This window comes from Phocoena phocoena, chromosome 7, assembly GCF_963924675.1.
Source record: "Phocoena phocoena chromosome 7, mPhoPho1.1, whole genome shotgun sequence".
Classification (NCBI taxonomy): domain Eukaryota; kingdom Metazoa; phylum Chordata; class Mammalia; order Artiodactyla; family Phocoenidae; genus Phocoena; species Phocoena phocoena.
The window spans coordinates 95283003-95305109 of NC_089225.1; positions in this window are offsets into that span (position 1 = coordinate 95283003).

Genomic DNA, 22107 nt, shown 5'->3' on the forward strand with positions numbered 1-22107 from the left:
TTGGGAGAGGTCCTGGGAATCAGAAAACAAACTACCTTCCTCTCCTAAAAGGACCTGAGGACATTTGAAACAAAACTCATAAAATACCATTTTCACAACATCTCCACTGAGAAGAATTGCAAGAGTACATCTCATCCATCCCCCTCCCAGCAACTGCTCCTAACTAATCCCAGACTAAAGGAGGTGTCTCTTGTTCTTCAAAATCACTTGAAGGACATTTCACAATTCCCCTTGGTCACCTGTTTCAAAATATAAGAACTGCATGCCAGGAAAATCTTCCTCATATTCAAACACTTGTTCTTTCTTCAACTCAGACCATTTGGATAATTAAAGTATAAAATTTCAGAACTGGAAGTTACTTTAAATACCATTTAGTCTAGAGGTTACAACTGGTGACCCAGGGATTGAGCCATATTTAACTAGGGTCACAGAAAGTTTAATTTTTGAATTTTTGTATTAGTTGCCAATGCTTAGATATTTCCTTTTTAAAAATCCATATAGTTGCATCTCTAGAAAAAGATCAGAAGATCTGGAAACACTGTGGCCCTCATTCCTATGGCAACAATCATAACTGGGCACTCCTCTTTACATTGGGGTAATAGGGAGAAAATAAACTCTAGTACATCAAAAAGCCAACCAGGCCTGCTTGTCTCATTTTCCCTAAATGACTAGCCCCTATAGGCATTTAAGTCTGTGATCCCTGCTTTTTTGCTGACAAGAAAACTGAGAGTCAGAAACACAGGTTAACTGAGGTCATCAGCTATAGGTGTGGCAAGAACTAGAACCCAGGACTCGTGCCTCTTGGTCCAATTCTCCTCTCCTGTAGGGCACTGCTTTCAGGATGTAGCCATGCTGACCTGGGGCAGCTAAAGAAAGAAATGATAGGAAATGAGGAGTTGGCATAATAAAAGACAAAAAAATACCATTTTCATATTTCCTGTCACTTTTTATAGTCCTTGGGTCAGTTCAGCAGTATGCTGATAGAGATGTGCCCTATGAATCACTAAGGAAGATAACCAGCTGACACCCAGTGAATAGCAAAGGAAGGGTCCAATGGGAAGGCTTAGAAAACCAGGCTCATTTTTATGTTGAGGAGTGGTGTGTGTGTGTGTGTGTATGTTTGAGGGGTGGTTCTTAGTGATTTTAATCCAGGGGGAAAAAAAAAAGCAAGGTGGTATGCCCATTTCCAACTCAAATATGGTCTGGAGAAGACAAAGACAGGACTTACGGAGAATATGAAGATGGGGGTGTTGTCTATCAAGAAAATAAAAAACAAAGATTCCAATCTAAGTGTATGTTTACAAGAGGCTGTTCCACTTAGAGGTCAATTCAGCAAAAGTAAAGGTTGAATAGTATATTGCTTAAGAGATTTCCCAAACTAGTTTTTTGATACTAAGTATATAGAACCTAAAATGGTCTTTTGAGCCTCTGAAGAGGGAGTGACCCCTGGGCAGAGTAAGAATTTTGTGTTAACCCTCTCTTGCAACATGAAAGAAAAAACTAGGTTAAATATTAAGCAGCATGTAGAGCCCCGAAGTACCTGATCATTGCAGTCAGTTCAGCCTCTGAATAGGTTAGCTATCATGTGGTCGAAACACCTGAAGGATTAAGCGCATCATCACAGCTACCAACTATCAACCAATCCTTTGAAATGCTTTCTGGCTGTGAACGTGGCTCAACATAGAGAAACATGGCCAAAACAGGCTTTCAGATTTCTTTCTTGTAGCTCTTCAATCATAACCAAGAAGAGATGGAGAACTAGCCCTCTTCCCAAGAGCAAAGACATGACTTGAGCTTGAGATATTTGAGTTTAGTTGAGGTTTGAGGGCGTTTAAATCCCTCCTTTTCCACTGAGACACAATTGGCATTCATGTGGAGAATAGCTTTTGCTAGTTGGGAAAAGACTTAGCCAAGAGTTCTTTCTCAAGGTCAACTGATTAATAAGCTTAGTGGTCTTTGTGAGTTACAAAACAAATGAATTAATATCCATTCCCTCCCAGAGCTCACCAACTAGAGACACCGTATTTACCAGTTGACCAGGTCCTCTCCTTCCCTTAACTTCTTCCTTAAGAAAATCGGAAATAAATTAAAAGAGCATTCTGGAAGGCCAATTCAGTGCCTGGTGGTCTTAACAAAATCATACACAGTTGATTTGTCCTCCATTTTGGTATCAATTTGATGCCAGAAATGCTTCTTTTTTTTTGCGGTACGCGGGCCTCTCACTGTTGCGGCCTCTCACTGTTGCGGAGCACAGGCTCCGGACGTGCAGGCTCAGCGGCCACGGCTCACGGGCCCAGCCGCTCCACGGCATGTGGGATCTTCCCGGACCGGGGCACGAACCTGTGTCCCCTGCATCGGCAGGTGGACTCTCAACCACTGTGCCAGCAGGGAAGCCCCAGAAATGCTTCTTGAATGGAGAATTTCTTTCCTGTGATGATGGTGAAGATTTTTCTAATGAAACAAGAGGAATACTATATTAAGAAACACAGTATAAAATCAGTGGATAAAAGGTGCTGAGATAATTGGCTATAAATATACAAAAAACTTTTAATTGAATCCATACATCTCACCTTAAACAAAATTGTATTTAATGTTGATTAAATACAAAGATATGAAAAAGAAAAGTTGAAACCTTTTAGAAAAAAGTATAGCACATTTAAAACCTGTAATAGGAAAGAATTTTTTGAATCCATAATATACACATGAAAAAACATTTTAAGCAACTACTTTAAAGAGACTTGATAAATTCACCTCTATTAAAACAAATACAAAACATATATTAAAAAGATACACAATAGACCGGCAGGAGATATTTGCAAACGTATAACAGAAGATTAGCATCCAGGGTGTATAAAGAACTCCAAAAATTACTAGGCAAAAGAAAAATGACCATCAAAATGTCTAACATCCATGTAGAGTCCCAGATGGAAAGGAGACAGAGAGTAGGGCAAAATAAATATTCGAAGAAATAGCCGTCAAAAACTTCCCAAATTTGGTGAAAGACAAAGCAGCTCAGCAAACCCTAATCATAAATTTGATAAACTCAAATAAATCCCTGACTATACACATTGCAATCAAACTGCTGAAAACTATGAATAAAGAACAAATCTTGAAAGCAGTTAGAAAAAAATGACACATCACATACCAGAGAACAGTGATTCAAATGACAATGGATTTCTCATCAAGAACCACAGAGGTTGAGACCACAGTGGAATAACATTCTTTAAAGTGCTGAAAGAATAAAAAAGCTATCAACCCAGAATTTTATATCCAGCAAAATATTCTTCAGAAGTAAAGGTAAAATAAAGACATTTTCAAATAAAGAAAATCTAAAAGAATCACTGCTAACAGTCCTGCACAACAAAAAATGCTGAAGGAAGTTCCTCAGGCTGCAAGAACATGGTACTAGAGTAAAACTGCATCTTCAGGAAAGGATAGAGTGTCAGAATGGTAAATGTAAATATCTGGTATATAACTCGTGGTTCAACCTGAGACGTATATCGATAGAGAGATAGAATAGAGACAGAGACAGAGATAGAGATGAGATGGAGATGGAGATAGACAGGGAGAGAGAGAATAAAAGAAAGAGAGAGAGAAGAGGGAGAGAAAGGGTTATTACAAAGAATTGGCTTGTTGGGCTTCCCTGGTGGCACAGTGGTTGAGAGTTCGCTTGCCGATGCAGGGGACACGGTTTCGTGCCCCGGTCTGGGAAGACCCCACATGCCGCGGAGCGGCTGGGACCGTGAGCCATGGCCGCTGAGCCTGCGTGTCCGGAGCCTGTGCTCCGCAACGGGAGAGGCCACAACAGTGAGAGGCCCGCGTACCGCAAAAAAAAAAAAAAAAAAAAGAATTGGCTTGTACAATTACGGGGTCTGGTGAGGGCAGGTGATCAAGAAGGGAAGATAATGAGTAAGTTAGAACCTCACAGGTTTGGAGTCTCTGAGCTCAGGGAAAACCTAAGCCCTGTTTTAAAGGTCTGACCTAGGATAATATTCCTTTTGATTAAAGTCAACTGGTAATAATGAGGACTTCAGTTACATCTACAAAATCTCTTCACAGCAGCACCTAGATCAGTGTTTGACTGAATAGCTGGAACTGTAGATCAACCCACCCAAGTTGACACACCAAAAAGCCACTACATCTGGATAAATAGGAAACATTACTTTCTTTCCTCTTAAGCTCTTTAAAATACATATAGTTGCTTAAACTAAAAAATTTTATATTGGTGGAATTTTCAATGTTTGTAAACGTATGACAACTGTAATATAAAGGATGGTGGGTATCTATGTTTTAAATGAGTGGTAATACTCTTAGTGGACTGTGGATTTATATAATTTACAAATATATTAAACAACCACTAAAATAATACAATAATGTATAGTTTTATACCAACATATAAATTAAGATAGAATACTAAAAATACTCAATCTTAAACAAGGCAGGAATTTGCGACAACATGGATGGACCCAGAGGGCATTCTGCTAAGTGAAATAAGTCAGACAGAGGAAGACAAATACTGTATGGTCTCACTCATATGTGAAAGTTTTAAAAAAACAAAACAAGCTCATAGTACAGAGAACAGATTGGTGGCTGCCAAAGGTGGGGGTAGGGGATGGGCAAAATGGGTAAAGGAAGTCAAAAAGTACAAACTTCCAGTTATAAAATAAATATGTCATAGAGATGTTAAATAAATAAATAAAAACAAGGCAGGACATGATAACAGAGCAGCAAAAAACAAACAGTAATATAAAGAAATAGTAGACCTAAATTCAACCCGATCACTAATTACATTAAATGTTAGTGGTCTAAGTGCTAAAAGGGAGAGATTGCCAGAATAGATCTTAAAAAAGCAAGACTCAGGTGTACTGCCTCCAAGAGATGCGCTTTAGATATAAAGATACATGTAGTTTGAAAGTAAATGGTTGGAAAAGTTTTACCCTGCAAACAGTAAGCATAAGACTGGAGTGACTATATTGGTATCAAATTTTAAAAATAGACTTCAGGACAAAGAGTATAACCAAAGATAATTTTTAGAAGGGACAACGCACCAGGAAGACAATAATTATGAATGTGTTTGCCCCTAATAGGAGAAGCACGTGAATAAATACTTGACAGAAATAGAGGGGAAAAAAGGACAATTTCACAATTATAGTAGGTTTTAACACCTCTGTGTCATCAATGATAGAACAACCAGAAGATCTAAACATTACTATTAACCCTCCTGATCTAACAGACATTGATAAAATTCTATCCAAATACACATTCTTTTTAAGCACACATAGTACATTCACCAAGATAGAACATATACCATGCTATAAAACGTGTCAATAAGTTCAAAAGAACTGAAATCATGTAGAGTGTGTCCTATAATCACAAGAGAATTCATCAATAATGTATCTAGGAAAATCCAATTATTCAGAAATTAAATGACATACTCTAAATAATTTATGGGTCAAAGACAAAACCACAAAGGAAATTAGAAAATACTTTTGAACTGAATGATAAAGAAAATACAACATGAAAATTTGTAGGATTGGACTAAAGTAGTGCTTAAAGGGAAACACAGCTTTAGGACTCCCCTGGTAGTGCAGTGGTTAAGAATCCACCTACCAATTCATGGGACACAGGTTTGATCCCTCATCTGGAAAAATCCCACATGCCATGGAGCAACTAAGCTCATGTGCCACAACTACTGAGCCTGCACTCTAGAGCCTGCGAGCCACAACTAAGCCTGTGCAGAACAGCTACTGAAGCCTGCGTGCCTAGAGCCCTGCTCCGCAACAAGGGAAGCCACCCCAATGAAAAAATTGCACACAGAAACAAAGAGTAGCCCCTGCTCACCACAACTAGAGAAAGCCTGCACGCAGCAACAAAGACCCAACACAGTCAAATTTTTTTTTAATTTTAAAATTAAAAAAAAAAAGGGAAACACAATTTTAAGTGCAAAAGAAGAAAGGTCCAAAAACAATGGCCTAATCTACCTTAACAAGCTCTAAAAAGAAAAACGAAGCCCACAGTGAGTAGAAGGAATGAAATAAAGATGAGAACAGAAATCAATGAAATTGGAAACAGATAGTTTATAGATAAAATTAACAAAGCCAAAGCTGGTTCTTTGGGAAAAGAATTACAAACTCCTAGTTAAACTCATCCAAAAAACAGACAGAAAGGGAGAGAGAGAGAGAGAGAGAGGGAATACAATGTCGGGAATAAAACAAGGGTTATCACCACTAATCCTATGACATTAAAAGAATAATTGAATTTTGGAACAACTTTGTATCATCATAGTTTACAACTTAGATGAAAGAAACAATTTCTTGAAAAATATAACTTATTAAAATTGGTACAGAAACAGAACTAATGAATTGCCAGGTTTGAAATAGATTTGATGAACCATCAAAACCACCCCAAAAGGAAAACAATCAACAAGTGGCAAAATACACGAACAGACAATTCACAAAAGAAAAAATCTGAATATTCCTATTCCTATGATTAGGATGCTTGATCTTTAGGAAATATAAATTAAAATTACATGAGGAGGGGCTTCCCTGGTGGTGCGGTGGTTGAGAGTCCGCCTGCCGATGCAGGGGACGCGGGTTCGTGCCCCAGTCCGGGAAGATCCCACATGCGGCGGAGCGGCTGGGCCCGTGAGCCATGGCCGCTGAGCCTGCGCGTCTGGAGCCTGTGCTCCGCAACGGGAGAGGCCACAACAGTGAGAGGCCCGCGTACCGCAAAAAAAAAAAAAAAAAAAAATTACATGAGGAAACGTTCCAAATTTATCAAATAGGCAAAAATTAAAAGCCTAACAATAATAAATATTGGTGAGAATACATGAAAAAGAGAAATTCTTATAAACTTCTAGTGGATATGCAAATTGGTACAAACACTTTAGAGGCAATTTGACAGCATCTAGTAAGGTTGACAAAGCAGATATCCAGTAACTCCACTGGTAGGTATATGTTTAGAGAAACTCACGTGCGTTCACAGGAAATATGTATAAGGATGTTCATGCAAGTTTCATTTGTAACAGAAAATGTTGGAAACAAGCTAAATGTCCATCAAGAGGAGCATGGATAAAAAACATGTTTTGATATATACATATATGGAAATCTAAACAGCTGTTAATAGGACAGTACAGGAGATATATGTTCAATACAAATAAATATCAAAAAGTTAAACGAAGAAACCAAGTTGCAGAAGGATACACAAATGATGCCATTTAATATATGAAAACAATGCAACATAACTTTAAGGATACCTGGAGAGTGGATATATAAAGGCGGAGATGGGAATGATAAATACCAAAACCAAATACCGTTGTCTCTACTGAGAAACGGGGGGATGGGATCAAGCATATTTGCAACGTTTTCTTTTCAGGTTGATTGGTGCACATAAGGGTATTCACTCTGGTATGCACTGCACCTTTTCGTAGGTCTGAAATATAATGTAATTTTAAAAATTATAAAGGAACCGGAGTCCCAAATATGGCTGCTTGGCAAAAGCTGGAGGCTTCAGTTGTAATGAGGGAACAGACGTCCTTGCTGAATGCCCTCAACTGTTTTGACTTCTGGAGGGGCGGGCCGTGATTACAGCTGCGATTAGGTGACTCACCATAATTATGTTTTGTTGAAATTGAATTTGTTGAAGCATGAATCATTCTGCCCGAGTCCAACCTAATTGCTCCGACACTGTGGATGGGAAGGATGGCGAAGGAGTTTTCCGTGGAGGTCACCGCAGATGACTGCGCGCGTACTCGTGGGCATGTGTGTGCATACCTGCACACACGCGTGCCGCGCTCGCCTTGCACAGAGCCAGCCGCGCTACTTCGTTCTCTGTGATGATGGGAGGTTGGCAGGGAAGGTTTACAGGTTCAACTGTGGTTTATTCTGCCTCCCACCCCCTACTCATATTTGTGAGTAATTCACTACTTGGCTATTTGGCGTCCTGGGGGCGGGGGGGAGGGGAGGGTCTCTGGGCTTCAGACCGGCCCCCCTCTGGGTGTTGTCTGGCTCCTCAAAGCTGCTAACCGGCAGATTTTATCCATGTTCTCCCAGCTCAGACCCCCTACTGCTCAGCGGGTATCTGAAGGATGCCCTAGGAGATGTGTGCCAGCTGCAGAGCTGTAATTTAAATCCACAGGGCTCTCTGAGGAGGCAAACTGCAAACCCAGAGTGTGGCAGAACCCCTGGAGTTTCCCTCTCTGTGGCACACTTACAGGGGGCACTGGGGGATGGGGACTACCTGAGCTCTTACACACTGTGAGTCACCCACAGACAGTCACTCCAGCAAAGAGCTTAGAGCCTTTTTCCTGACTCAGAACTGTGAAGACGTGAGCCCTCAAGTCATCCGGTCATTGTTCATCTCTGTTATACCAATGGAACAAATGAAATGGGCTTTGCCTATAAGAGGTTGAGTGTAGGCTAGACACGAGTGAGAACTAACTGACCAGTGGTTTTTCTGATTGCAGATGCAAACTGCAAAAGGACAGCCATGAGAGCAAACACTTGTACACCACTCACTAGGAACCAGCCACTGTCCTAACCACATTTTAACTCATTTACTCTTGACAGCTTCGTGGGGTGGATGTCTTTACCAGCAGCGCTTTGCAGACTAGGAAACTGAGGCATGGGAGAGTTAAGCAACCTGCTCACATTCACTTAGCTAGTAAATGAGGGAGCCCAGACTCACTCAGACTGTCTAGTTCCAGGTTTCATGCTCGTAACCACTCCCCTGCATGCCTTGTACACGGCAGACACTATGCTGGGAGCTCTAAAAAGTCATCTGACTTACTCCTCAAAACAATTCCCATTTGACACATCTGAGAGCACTAAAGCTGAAAGAGGCAAAGTAACTTGCAAAGATTACACAAATAGTAAGTCATACAATTAAGATCTGAACCTTTTGGTTCAAAAGACCTGCCCGGTGCTGAAGCAGAAGAGAAATGCACAAGACAGGATAGGCATGGGCAACAGTCCACGGGCCCCAAAGCTGTAGTCCATCCAGCTGCTCATTGGAAGGTTCTCCAGGCATGTTCCTGAGCTCCTTTCTCCTCCTCTGATTCTGACTTGGGTGTGATCATGGCAGTCTCTTTCTAATTACTACATCTCCTCTTGCAGCCATCTCTTCTATGCCATTATTAAACACAGTGATGAAAGTACTAGCATTTTAAACTAGCACTTTTTAAATCCATTGGCTTTTTTTTAATCTTTAATTTCTACTTACTACAGTCAATTATTAAACAGTAAGCACTCCAGGGAGAAGGTAACATTTTAAACCCACGTTGACAAACTTTTGAAACAATTGGTTGAGTGGTCACTGACAATGAGGAATTCTGGGTATAGACTCACAGTGGGCATTTGGAGAATCAAAGAGGCAGTAAGTTTAATTAATAGAGAAATGCAAATCAAAACTGTAATGAAGTATCACCTCACACCAGTTGGAACGGCCATTGTCAGAAAGTCTACTAATAATAAATGCTGGAGAGGGTGTGGAGAAAAGGGAATCCTCCTGTACTGTTGGTAGGAATGTAAATTTATGCAGCCACTATGGGGACCAGCATGGAGGTTAGTTAAAAAATATGAAAATAGAGTTACCATATGATTCAGTAATCCCACTCCTAGGCATATATAAGAAAAAAACAAAAACTCTAATTTGAAAAGACACATGCACCCCAATGTTCATAGCAGCACTATTTACAATAGCCAAGACACAGAAACAACCTAAATGCCCATCCACAGATGAATGGATAAAGAAGATGTAGTATATATATACAATGGAATTACTCAGCCATAAAAAAGAATGAAATAAGGCCATTTGCAGCAACATGGATGGACCTAGAGATTATCATACTAAGTGAAGTAAGTCAGATAAAGGCAAACATCTTATGGTATCACTTATATGTGGAATCTAAAAAAAGTGATACATGTGAACTTATTTACAAAACAGGAATAATCTCACAGACATAGAAAACAAACTTATGGTTACCAAAGGGGAAAGGAGGAGGAGGGATAAATTAGGAGTTTGGGATTAAAAGGTACACTCTACTAGATACAAAGTAGAGAAACAACAAGGACCTACTGTATAGCACAAAGAACTATATTCAATATCCTGTAATAAACTATAAAGGAAAAGAATATATTCTTTTATATATTCAGAATCACTTTGCTATACACCCAAAATATATAATTGTAATTTATATATTACAATTATATAATTGTAAATCAATTTTACTTCATTTTTAAAAAAAGAAAAAAACTATAAAAAATAAAATAAATTAAAGACAAAAAACAAAGAGCCAGCAAGGAATGGTGATAAGGTCAGAGACAGGACCAAATTTACGGCCCAGTTATTCCAGGAACAAGTCTGTGCTCTTTTCCTTCCCATTCTCTTTTGTTGCCTCTGAAACACCATAGTTTCAAAGCTGGTGGATGAGCAGCAAATCCCAAAATCCTTGCAGACATGGATGTCAGTGTCCAGGGTTCAATATACCACCCAGTTCTTTCAGTTTAGAAACCAGGAAACTCACACCTCAATGACTACATGATTGTCTATGGTTGCACAGATGGACAGTATCAGAACCAGTAATAAAACTCAGAAGTATAGTCCTGAGAGAATCAACAGCCCTGAACAGCTAAAGGAAGGGACAGACGACCAGTCCTCTGACTTTCTCTGTCTTTTAAAAGACCATTCTTCTTTAGTAGCACCACAGAAATGTCCTTCCCATGAAATAGTGGGAGTGCTGCATGGTAGAGGAACATGAAATGTGCACTTGGAACTCTACATTCCAAGTCCAGCTCTGATACTCATGACCTGTGTTATCTTGGGCAAGTCACATCCTTTCAAACCTCAGCTTCCTCAACTGTCAATTGAAAAAAATCATCAAAACTTTCTCATTGACTTGTTTTGAGCATGAGATAAAATACCACTTTTGAAAGCACCTGACATAGCCTCTGGTCCTAGCACATGTCCACCAAACTTTGCAGCCTCATGAATGCTTTGTCATTGCACTTTGATTGGAAGAGGAGAAATTAGGGTAACAGGTAGCTATTCCTGTTACCTTTGCTTTTTTCCAGCCTCTTAGTTTGGTAGCATTCTCTGACCTAACAAATTCACTATCAAGTTTACCATCCGGAGTGCAGGGATGCTTTAACAATCACTTTTCACCTATGAATTTTCTGGAAGCTCACTTATCACCCCCCAGCTTTGGCCTCTCCCAAGTACACCTCTCTTCATTGGAAAGCAAGGTGTGCTGTCAGCTGTGCAGCCATTTGTACACCTACCTAAGACCTGAGTCCTCTTTTTTTTATGCCATTTTTTAGTCAAAATGCCTGCTGTCCTGTTTCTCACTTGAAAGTTATTCCATCCTAACCTCTCATATTGCTTTTTCCTATTTCTCTTCTCCTTTCTCTGATATCCTTCAATTTCCCCAGTTTCTCTTCTTAACTTCACCCATTAACCACAGCATTGCTCAGGTTCAGTACATATCCCTCTGCTTTAATTTCTATAACTGGAACAATGGTAACCTCACTCTTTTTTCCCTATTTGGAGAGAGACTCAGGAATAAAATGGCATCTCATCAAGGAAGTCAATCATTTCTTATTTGAGTAGTCATTTTAAAGTGATGACTGAGTCTTTGACTTGTAAAGGAAAACTTAGACCTGAACATTAACAACACAGAAGTATCATCAAACACTCTGTATATGTAGAAGATTTTATAGAAATCTCTGGATTTGGGGGAGGGGAGCAATGAAGACCTAATATGAATATTTTGTCATTGTTATTAAAATTGAAGAAAGAAGTGTAGTTCCATGTTTCAATGAATGGATAAAGGTATAGGAAATCCCAAGGAACAGAGAGGAATAAGAATACAGGGGAAGTAAGAAGTTAGGAATGGAAGTAACCATAAAATTTTAACTTGCTAGGGTTTTCTCTGTACTAACATAACCATAACAAGGAGGCTGCACTTTTCTTAGAAAGTGGAATAGAGATTTAGGACAACATCATCTATTTATAAGATTTAAATTACAACAGTTTTTAAACTAGCACCAGAGTTCATACAACTCCAAAATAAATATGCACGGCTGATATTGTCTTCAAGGCACCATCTTTGTCTATCCTCACCTCATCTCCTTTCTCCATCTTCAGCAATGACACCTCAGTCTGCCCAATAACAGGCTTATAACTTGGAAACATCTTCTCACTCCTTCATCCCCTGCCCCGTATCCATTGTATATCTAAACTGTGCCAACACCACAGTGGGTGACCGGGCATGACCACAGTAGATTCAGATGTGATCAGTGATCAGTGATCAATGCGTTGTTGCAATACACCAATTTTAACCTAAGACGATCCAATCCATCTGTGAAAAGGAACAATAAATTCCCATCCTTACTTTTCATCATGTAAACTGGCCAAAATAAATTAGATTGGTGGAACCATTTGTTCCCATCTGGTTGCCACAGGACATGTAGAGTCAGTGGTTTTCTTGGACTTCATCTTCCCTCTAGTTCTTATCCTCTCTCCCATTTCTTTACCACCAGATGCCTGAAGTAGCCTCCAACTTATATCCATCTGTCTCCCTCTTGCTTTAACTTCTGTAATTAAACTGATTTAGATTTAGATTTAGATCCAGGGAAATTAAGCCACGTTTTCACCATTTGTTGGTCTCACCTCAGACCAACAAATAATCTTTAGTATACTACCACATGTAAACAGGAGACAAAGTAAATGCATTTGATCTAAATATTTAAGACATTGGTTCTTGGTAAATACAAACTCTTTTCACCTCTGACTACATGTGTTTGAGCAGACATTGGATGAGGGGAAATGGACTGGGGAAGTTTTGTATCATATTTTGGAGAAAAGAATGCTAAAACTCTACCACTAGGCCATCTGGAAATTTTGAGTTATCCGTACCAGAGACTAGAAGATCTAAAACTTGCATTCCAGAGGATTGGGCATTGCTCTCTGTGTACCTATCAGCATGTATATCTAGACAAGCACTCAAGGGAGACGGGGATTGGGCAGCTGGTTGGATTTACTGAGACATCTTGAACTATTTTTTGAATGTTTGGGGCTTGGCAAATAAATGCATTGTGCTCCAAGCACCTTTTTCCCTTCATTTAAAACCCATGTGTATTGGAGAAGAAATTTAATCCTTATGCTCCTGATTCACTTACATTTAACCCATCAAAATCCAGCTTAGTGGGAATCATTGGATGCCCATGAACCTTCTGAAACTTGTGTAATAAACCACTTGGAGCCGTCTGTTCTTTGAATCTCAGAAACCACAATGAGGAACTATTTTCAGTGGCTTTAGTTGGGAGAGCAAGATGGGATTTCGATTTTGCTCTCAGATTTTGCCACAGCCAACAAATTCTAACTTTGGTCAACACATTGCCATGCCTTGTATTTAGTTTTTGCCAATAACCTGAAATCCAGGGACCACCATTTTTGAAAAGTCAACAAATATGGACTGAGAGCCAACTCCAGCTATGTGCTGAGCACTGTGTGGGTCTCTGGCACTGGGTCCTGATGTCCTCACCAGTGGCCAGCCTCTCCCTGCTCTGGATCTCTGAGTGGTTCTCTTCCCCTCTGTTATTGTCTAAATGTATAGGAGATACTGTTCATTTATAAAGAGTAGTGGAGAATGATGGAAAAGAGAATAATATCAGGAAATATAATCCTGTAAAGATAAACAGAGCATAATAACCTATACACTACTGACACAAATTATGGGGACATTTGCAAAATATGACTGAAGTTCATACAATCCATATGCTCACCCAGAGTTTTATCTTTAGACTACTTCAAACGTAATGTGGAAATTAAGATCACTTTTGACTAACTTAATTATCTACATCAGTTGGTAGTAGATGAAGGAAGAATAGTAACTAATATGCACATAATTATTATCCCGCTTTGGCTTTTGATTCCTCTGTAACAATCGCAGGTAAATTCAAACACGTAATCTCTTCTTTGCCTGGGCCTGAATCTCACTAACATGTGAGAGACAGAGACAGAGAACAGTTTATTTCTAGCTCACCTCTCCCTGTTTTCTTGCCCAACTGGATACATGGTAGGAGAAGAAGCCAGGTGGTCTTGACCTGTTCACAGATACCCTGTTCACAAGTAGTCAGGAGTTAGCTTTCCTCCCTGTACTATAAGCCAGGCCTTAGAATTTCCTGACCTGTGCCTATGACATTCCCAATATAGTATTTCATTAAAATCAGAGTGCTCATAAACATCATTCCTGGAGCTCACATTTCCCCCGCATCCCTCAAGGCACACCATGTCTTTCCCATGAGTCCCACAAGTCACAACATTTGGAGGAGAAAAGAAGGTCATGAAGGTGTTTTTCCACCTTTCCACTGAGACTACTGTGTTATTTATGCCCCTTCATTTCATCCAGAACCCTACTCTGGGCTACCAAGTTATTAAACATTCACTAATTTCAAGACTCGTGAAAGTACAATTTCCAGAAGGACAGTAGTTTTTATTGTCCCTCCTTGGTCTCTGAGTAACTTACACCATCAAAAGAGAAAGGGCTGAGGTTTCTCGTGCTAATTCAGTACCAAAATGGAAAAAAAAATAATCATAATTTGAACTCCAGAAAGATAAATAAAAATTAGATTAAAGAAGGAAGTTCCTGAGTTGGAAGAGACTACCCATTTGACTAGAATGAAAATGAGATACAATGACACCAAGTACACAAATTCCCAACACATTGTCCTCACATGAGTTGATTGGTCTGAATTCAGCCAGGAGAGCTGTCATAGGAGGGGTACTAAAGGCTTTGAAATCAGATTGACCTGGGTCCAAATCACACCTCTACCTTTTACTACCTATGTCACTCATCTTTATGAGCAACAAGGTTTATCACCTACAAACTAGGAATAATAATAACTTCCTCGGTGTTATCATGAAGACTGAATGGTCTATTTATTTAAAGTGTCTAGTGTAGAGTTGGTACAGAGTGGAAGGTAGTAGAATGATAGTTATAAAATATCTAGCTCGCATACCTTGCTGTTTTTCTGGAAAATTTCATTAGTTGCCCTTTCAAGTTAAAAATCGAAAGTTATTATTAAAAATCAAATATGTTACCTAGAAGAAATAATAATCTCTTTCAGTGATTGCCACCTTGACATATATTAGTATGCCAGCCAAGCTTTCTGATGCTATAAGGACATGAGATAGGTAGATTTTAACGGCTAGAAGGAAAGGGGAAAATTTTGGAACCTGGTTATGCTGGTGTTAAATGATAAATTGAAGGACATTGCATTTTTAAGAGTTTATTTGAGCAATAACTGATTCAATCTGGGCAACCAGAAGTGATTAGAAATGCCCCAAAAGCAGGAGCTAGGGAAAGACTTTCATAGAGAAGACACAGTGGCAAAGCAAGGAAATTATTTGATTGGCTGTAGCATAAGTGGTTGCATCATTTGGGAAAGCTTCGTTGGCTATTTGTGATTGGTTGTCCTTAAGCTTCAATTTCATAATCTTGAGGCATTACAGACTTCAGTTTGCTTACACAGGCTACTAAGGCAATAAAGCCACCTCAGTCCAATGGTCTCCTTGTTTAATTGAACACTATGAAAGCAAATTCAAGTGGGCATTTATTGTTGAAATTCCAGGAAGTCGGAATGCCAAATGAGAGTGGGGAGGCAGAGCAAAGGCGAATGGAAGAAAGGATGAGAAACTCTGCATAAGGAGAAATTTCATAGTTTTGCTTAGGAGCCCAGGATCAAATCCTGCCACAACCTGTGCTTGCATCACTAGTATACCTACCACCTCATCCAGGTCATCATTTGCCTTCTTGTGCAACTCTGCCTGGAGCCTAGTTTCTTCATAAGATCCCTTACAGCAGCATATATAGTAGGAACAGAACATATGTGGTTGGATGATCCAGGGACTCCAGTAGGAGTTCTAGACACCTGTGGATCAACAGACAGCATTCCCAGCCCTTATCAAACAGGGTCTTTGTATTTCTCTTTTGCGACAAATACAGAGCGATAGAGTCTCCACTCAGGAACCTTTGACAAGTCACAGAATATAAAATAACTGCTTGAGCCTTACTACCTAAATGATGAGCGTTGTCACACGCACCTGCCTCAGGAAGCAGAGAGGAGGCAATGGAATTCTAGCAGCACAGGGAGATTAAAGGGTTTGGATAAGTGGTACCTTAGTGATTAGTTTCTGGAAACTGATAAATTTGCAGACCACGTCAAAGTTTCCCCTCCTGCTAAGCGGGAAGTTTTCCACCCATGGGCACATTGGTTTTATGAGAAAAGTATTTAATGGGAGACCCACACATTTCATAATGGCCTTCAATTCTGTTAGGAATTGCTTTACATAAGATGGTGTCAAGCTATTCTTCAGGCCTGCTGAAGATAAAAGGAGTTCTCTAAGATGACTGCAAAATGAACATATTTTAAATGTCCATCTTAAAGCTCTGCAAGAGAGGGAAAATGTGCCTATCACGCAGACTTTCGCTGTGTGTTTTTCTTTCGTGTTTCTTTCAAGATCTGATGATATGAGAGATGGAAGACTAAGAGAAGGAAACTCTTCACCCAGTCTTCCTGAAAAGAATGCTCTTTTGAAAGAGGTTTTCCTTAGAGCATAGTAAGGATATTGGGTTAAACAGTGGGTCCAAAGGCTATAAGAAGATGCTGAAACTAGGGCCATATTATTCTCCCAAAGTCTCAAAGTACTCTTGGCCAAAATTATTTCTTTATTTCTGTTTGACTTATATGTATCAAAAAAGAAAACTTGATTTCTTCTATTGAGGCCTAGATAGTTTCCCATTGACCACTTCAATACAAGGTACTGTACTGAAGCCTCATTACTCTTCTAGGATGGGCTAATTATTGACCACTCACTCCTGCTCCATTCCATTTTCTGCCATCTATGCCCTGTCCTGCTCTCTGGTCATCTGATCCCCACAGATTTCTTTATCCAGGTTCCCTTGGCAGCTGGCTTTAGATGTTTTGGGTTTAGCCAATGGAAGACACTGACAAGTTATTTAAAAGTAAGGGCAAGAGGTGATGGCAGCAAAAAGAGTGAGGACTTCCAAAAAATTTCCCTTCCATAACAGCAACCCCCCAAAAATTGCAACTGTCAGAATCAATTTTTCAGAATTCTAGAAATTAATCAAAGACTTGTAGCAATCCAGTAGTTTTCACTCAAGAAAAACAGCTGAATCTCTGTAAAAGCAGCAACTTTGACCCTGGTCCCATCCCCACTCCCCCAGCTTAGAGGTAGCCTTGAAAAATAACATCCTGCATTCCTGGCACCTGACAGAGCAGAATGAAGCTGGAGCTCTTTCAAAGACTCATTCCCAAAGAGCAATCATTTGACCTATCTCATGGTTCTCTAGTAAATCCAATCAGAAAGCTTCATTTTCACTCAAAAGTCTTTATTTCACCTGTCTCAGAACTTGCATAGTGCTGAAAGACCCTGGGGATAGGGACATTTTTTTAAAATCATGTATCTGGTAGTGTTTTAATATACTGTCCAAGGCAATGTGGGGAAAGCAGCAGACAATCAAAAGGATTAAAAAGAAACGCTAGACAATGAGTTGTCTACAGGGGCTTGGAAAGGCTTCAACTTAGTCCTGGAAATCTGGAAGGCCAAGCCTAAGCCCAGGACTATGCCAATGTTTACAAAAGACCTGAGAAGGCCCTGGCTGACCTTGAGGCTCCGTACAAGCAGGAAATCAGTGAAAACAACCCAAATACTCACCAATTGATGAATGGATAAACAAATGTGGTATACCCATACATTGGAATATTATTCATCCTTAAAAAGGAATGAAGTAGGGCTTCCCTGGTGGCGCAGTGGTTGAGAGTCCGCCTGCCGATGCAGGGGACACAGGTTCGTGTCCCGGTCCGGGAAGATCCCATATGCCGTGGAGCAGCTAGACCCGTGAGCCATGGCCTCTGAGCCTGTGCATCCGGAACCTGTGCTCCACAACGGGAGAGGCCACAACAGTGAGAGGCCCGCGTACCGCAAAAGAAAAAAAAAAAAAAAAAGGAATGAAGTAGTGATACATACTATAATATGGATGAACTTGAAAACATTATGCTAAGTGAAGGAAAAAAGACACAAAAGGCCATATACTGTATGATTCTATTCCTATGAAAAAATGTCTAGAATTGACAAATCCACAGAGATAGAAAATAGACTAGTACTTGCCAGGGGTTGGAGGAAGAAGACAATGGGCAGTGACTGCCTATGGGCATGGGATTACTTTTGGGGGCGATGAAGACATTCTGGAATTGGGTAATGGTGATGTTGCACAACCTGTGACTATATTATAACCACTGAGTTGTACGTTTTAAAATGGTGAATTTTATGTTATGTAAAATTTTATGTGAATTATAGCTCAGATTTTTTAAATGTGGGGGTGGGGAGGTTGGCATATTTCTTCTCCCCTTTCTTACTTTTCAGTTAAGCCTTTCTGGAAGCAGACATGTTCTTCTACATCTGTATTTCCCACCACAGTACCTTCTTCATAGCTCCACCCCACACTAGGCTCCAGGAACACTTTTTCTCCTCCTTGCCCCTTGGTCTAAAAGTGGTAATGGTGCCCCACTCTTGCTATTCTCTAGGTGCCTCAACTTCTTTGTTTCCTTAAGCTTTCTGACACCACTGGAAGTAGTCCCTTCATTAAAGGCACAGACCATCTCAGGGACTTCTGTTTCCTGGTGAGAGCTGACTGTGAAGCCATGTTCTCTGAAGCTCTGATTCTCTGGAATGGGCTACCATGGAGAATGGATAGGACAGTAGGATTCTCAAGGAATACTGATGTTTTCCAATATCCTGTTTTCCCATTGTCATCCCATTCTCTACTCCCTTGAGAGATTTCATCACCCACAATGGCTTTAGCTATCACTTCTTTACATATACTACTCAGTTAGGGATTTCTGTCTCTAACTAGATTCCTGACTTTTAAACAAACCTTTCTAATGGCACATGAAAGCTTCCCCATGAATGTCTTACAGATAGCTCAGTATGCACACTTGGCAGTTTTAGTGAATGGCACCACCATCTGTCCTCTCATTCAAATTAGACACTTCAACACTATCTTCAAGTCTACTCTCTTTCTCATTGTCCAATTGGAACTCAAATCCCACTTATACTTTAGAAATATTTATGAGGGGGATGTCTTCAATTCCCCTGATTTCCTCATCTTATGTTCCTACTACTAAATAGCCTTTCTACTACCAGTTTCTTCTTTGTAGGACATTTTCGAACATACCCGAAATACCATGATCAATCTCAAGAAATTTAACACTGATGCCATAATGTTATCTAAATACAATAATAGTCAATTTTCCCAATTATCCTAATAATATCTTTAATGATTAATTTTTCCAACCAAAGTTCAAATCTAGCGTCATAGATTACAGTTATTTGTCATGTCCCTTTATTCTTCATTAACAATTCCTTGCTTTATTTTTTGGTCTTTCATGACAGTGAGATTTTTGCAACACCTAAGAAAGTTCTTCTGTAGCCAGTATCATAAATGTGACTCATGTTTAAATTCTGATTAGACATATTTGGCAAGAATATAACATGAATGGCATTGGGGCTTTCTCAGTGCATCACATCAGGAAGCATATAATGTCAGATTATTTCATTATGGGTAACGATATTCCATTACTGGTTAAGATAATGTCCAACAGATTTTGTCCAAAGTAGAAATAGCTTTTTCTCTTTTGCAGTTAGTAAGTAATTTGTGAGGTCAAACTTTAAGACTATACAAATATCTTGTTACTCAAGAACATTCCCCCAAATTATTTTAGTATCTACTGTTGCTACTTGTCTGAATGAACCATTATGTCAATGGAGACAAAATGGTTATTTTCTAATTCTACAATTCCTTCCACACTCTACTAGCATCCTTCTGTAAAAAAAAAACTCTTCTTTACCCTCCTACCTCATTTTGTTTTGTTTGTTTTGGAATATAATTTTTTTTTTTTTTCGGTACGCGGGCCTCTCACTGTTGTGGCCTCTCCCGTTGCAGAGCACAGGCTCCGGACGCGCAGGCTCAGTGGTCATGGCTCACGGGCGCAGCCGCTCCACGGCATGTGAGATCTTCCCAGACCGGGGCACAAACCCGTGTCCCCTGCATCGGCAGGCGGACTCTCAACCACTGCGCCACCAGGGAAGCCCTCATTATTCTTTTAATGCTTAAGTTTTCCCTAATCTGGCCAGTGGGAACATCTTTAAGTGTCTCTTGTGTTCATTTGACATGTTCCCATTTTCTTGCTTTCTGAGACATTAAAATACTCCAGATTCAATTTGAATTATTCTTTCCTCATAACTCATTGAACAGAGCTAATAAACACGTGTTTAAATCATGAGCTCATTCTGATACCTTCAAATCTAATACAGAGAGCTTTTCATCTCCTCCCATTCCTTATTTCTAGCTCCTTTCTCTCATAATAAAAAAACATCAAATATTGCCTCATTTGCTCTGTCATACAATTTGCACAAAGTAGTGTGGGAATTGGTACAATACCACAACCAACAACAAATCTACCAAGTGTACATTTCTTTCCCATTCATTTTTGCCCTTAGACTATATCCCACTGAGCATGTACAGCAGATTTATGTGTTCAGTTAGTTGGGTTAATTCTTTCTTTCTTTTCTTTTCTTATTTGTTATCAACTAGTTGTACAGTAGGATTCATTTGCTTCTCTTTTTGTTCAAATTAGTGGTGCGCCCTTGTTTATTTAATTTTATTTTTAAATATACATAACTTTTTCATGATTTAAAAGTCAAAACTATATTAAAAGTTGTCACGGCTTCCTCATCCCCTCTATCCTTTTCTCATTCCTGACCTATACCTGTTATGTAGGCAACCATTTCAGTAGCTTCTGGTTTATTCTCTCCATGTTTCTTTTTACAACAGTAAGTGTGTGTGTGTGTGTGTGTGTGTGTGTGTTCTTCTTTCTTATTTACTCTCCTTTCTTACATAAAAGTAGCCTACTATTTGTAAACTTTTTCACTTTGTGTTTTTTATTTGAAACAGATACTAGAAGTGACTCTGAACAATTAATAGAGATCTCCCCCATTCTTTTTATAGTTTAATAGTTGCTCTGATGTGTGGATATACCATAGCTTATTTAACCAATATTTTATATATTGTATTCAGGTTGTTTCTGTTACTTTACTCCTATAAATCATAGTATGATGAATAACCTTGTGCATATGGTTTTTGTTTGTTTGTTTGTTTGTTTGTTTGTTTTTGAGGGTTAGCTTCAGGGTCATATTGCTTGGTCAAAGGATAAATGTTGCACAGATAATTTTTAGATACTTAGATTTATTTCCCTCCAAATAGATTATACCATTTAAATATCTACCAGCAACATATGTGCCTGTGTTATAGGCTGAATTTTATCACTCCAAATTTATATATTGAAGCCCTAACCCGCAGTATTCCAGAAAATGTGATTATATTTGGAGATAGGGCTTTTAAAGAGGTTGTTAAGTTAAAATAATGTCATTAAGGTAAATCCTAATCCAATCTGACTGATGTCATAAGAAGAGGAAATTTGGACACACAATGAGATACCAGGGATGTGCCTGCACAGAGGAAAGTCCTCATGAGGGTACAGTGAGAAGGCAGCCATCTGCAAGCAAAGGAGAGAGGCCTCAGAAGAAATACAACCCACCAACAATTTGATCTTGGACCTCCAGCTTCTAGAACTGTGAAAAAATAAATTTCTGTTGTTGAAGCCACCCAGTCGGTGGAATTTTGTTATGGCAGCCTGAGCAAACTAATACAGCTAATTTCTCCACAGCTGCACCAACATTTTTGAGAATTTTTCACGTGTTTAAGGATCACTTCCCTATATTTTTGTGGAGCTTGGTGATTTGGGTTTTTTCTAAATTTTTAAAAATACTTTATATATTAAGGAGATAGCCATTTATTTCTGACACATCCTGTTGCAAATATTTTCCCCTAGTGAGCCATTTTTCTTTTGGTTTTGCTTCTTTTTTTGCCATGCAATTCTTTCTTAATTTTATGCAGCAGAATTTATCAGTCTTTTGTTGCTGTTCATATGCATTTTGAGTCACATTGAGTAAACATTTTCCCACACT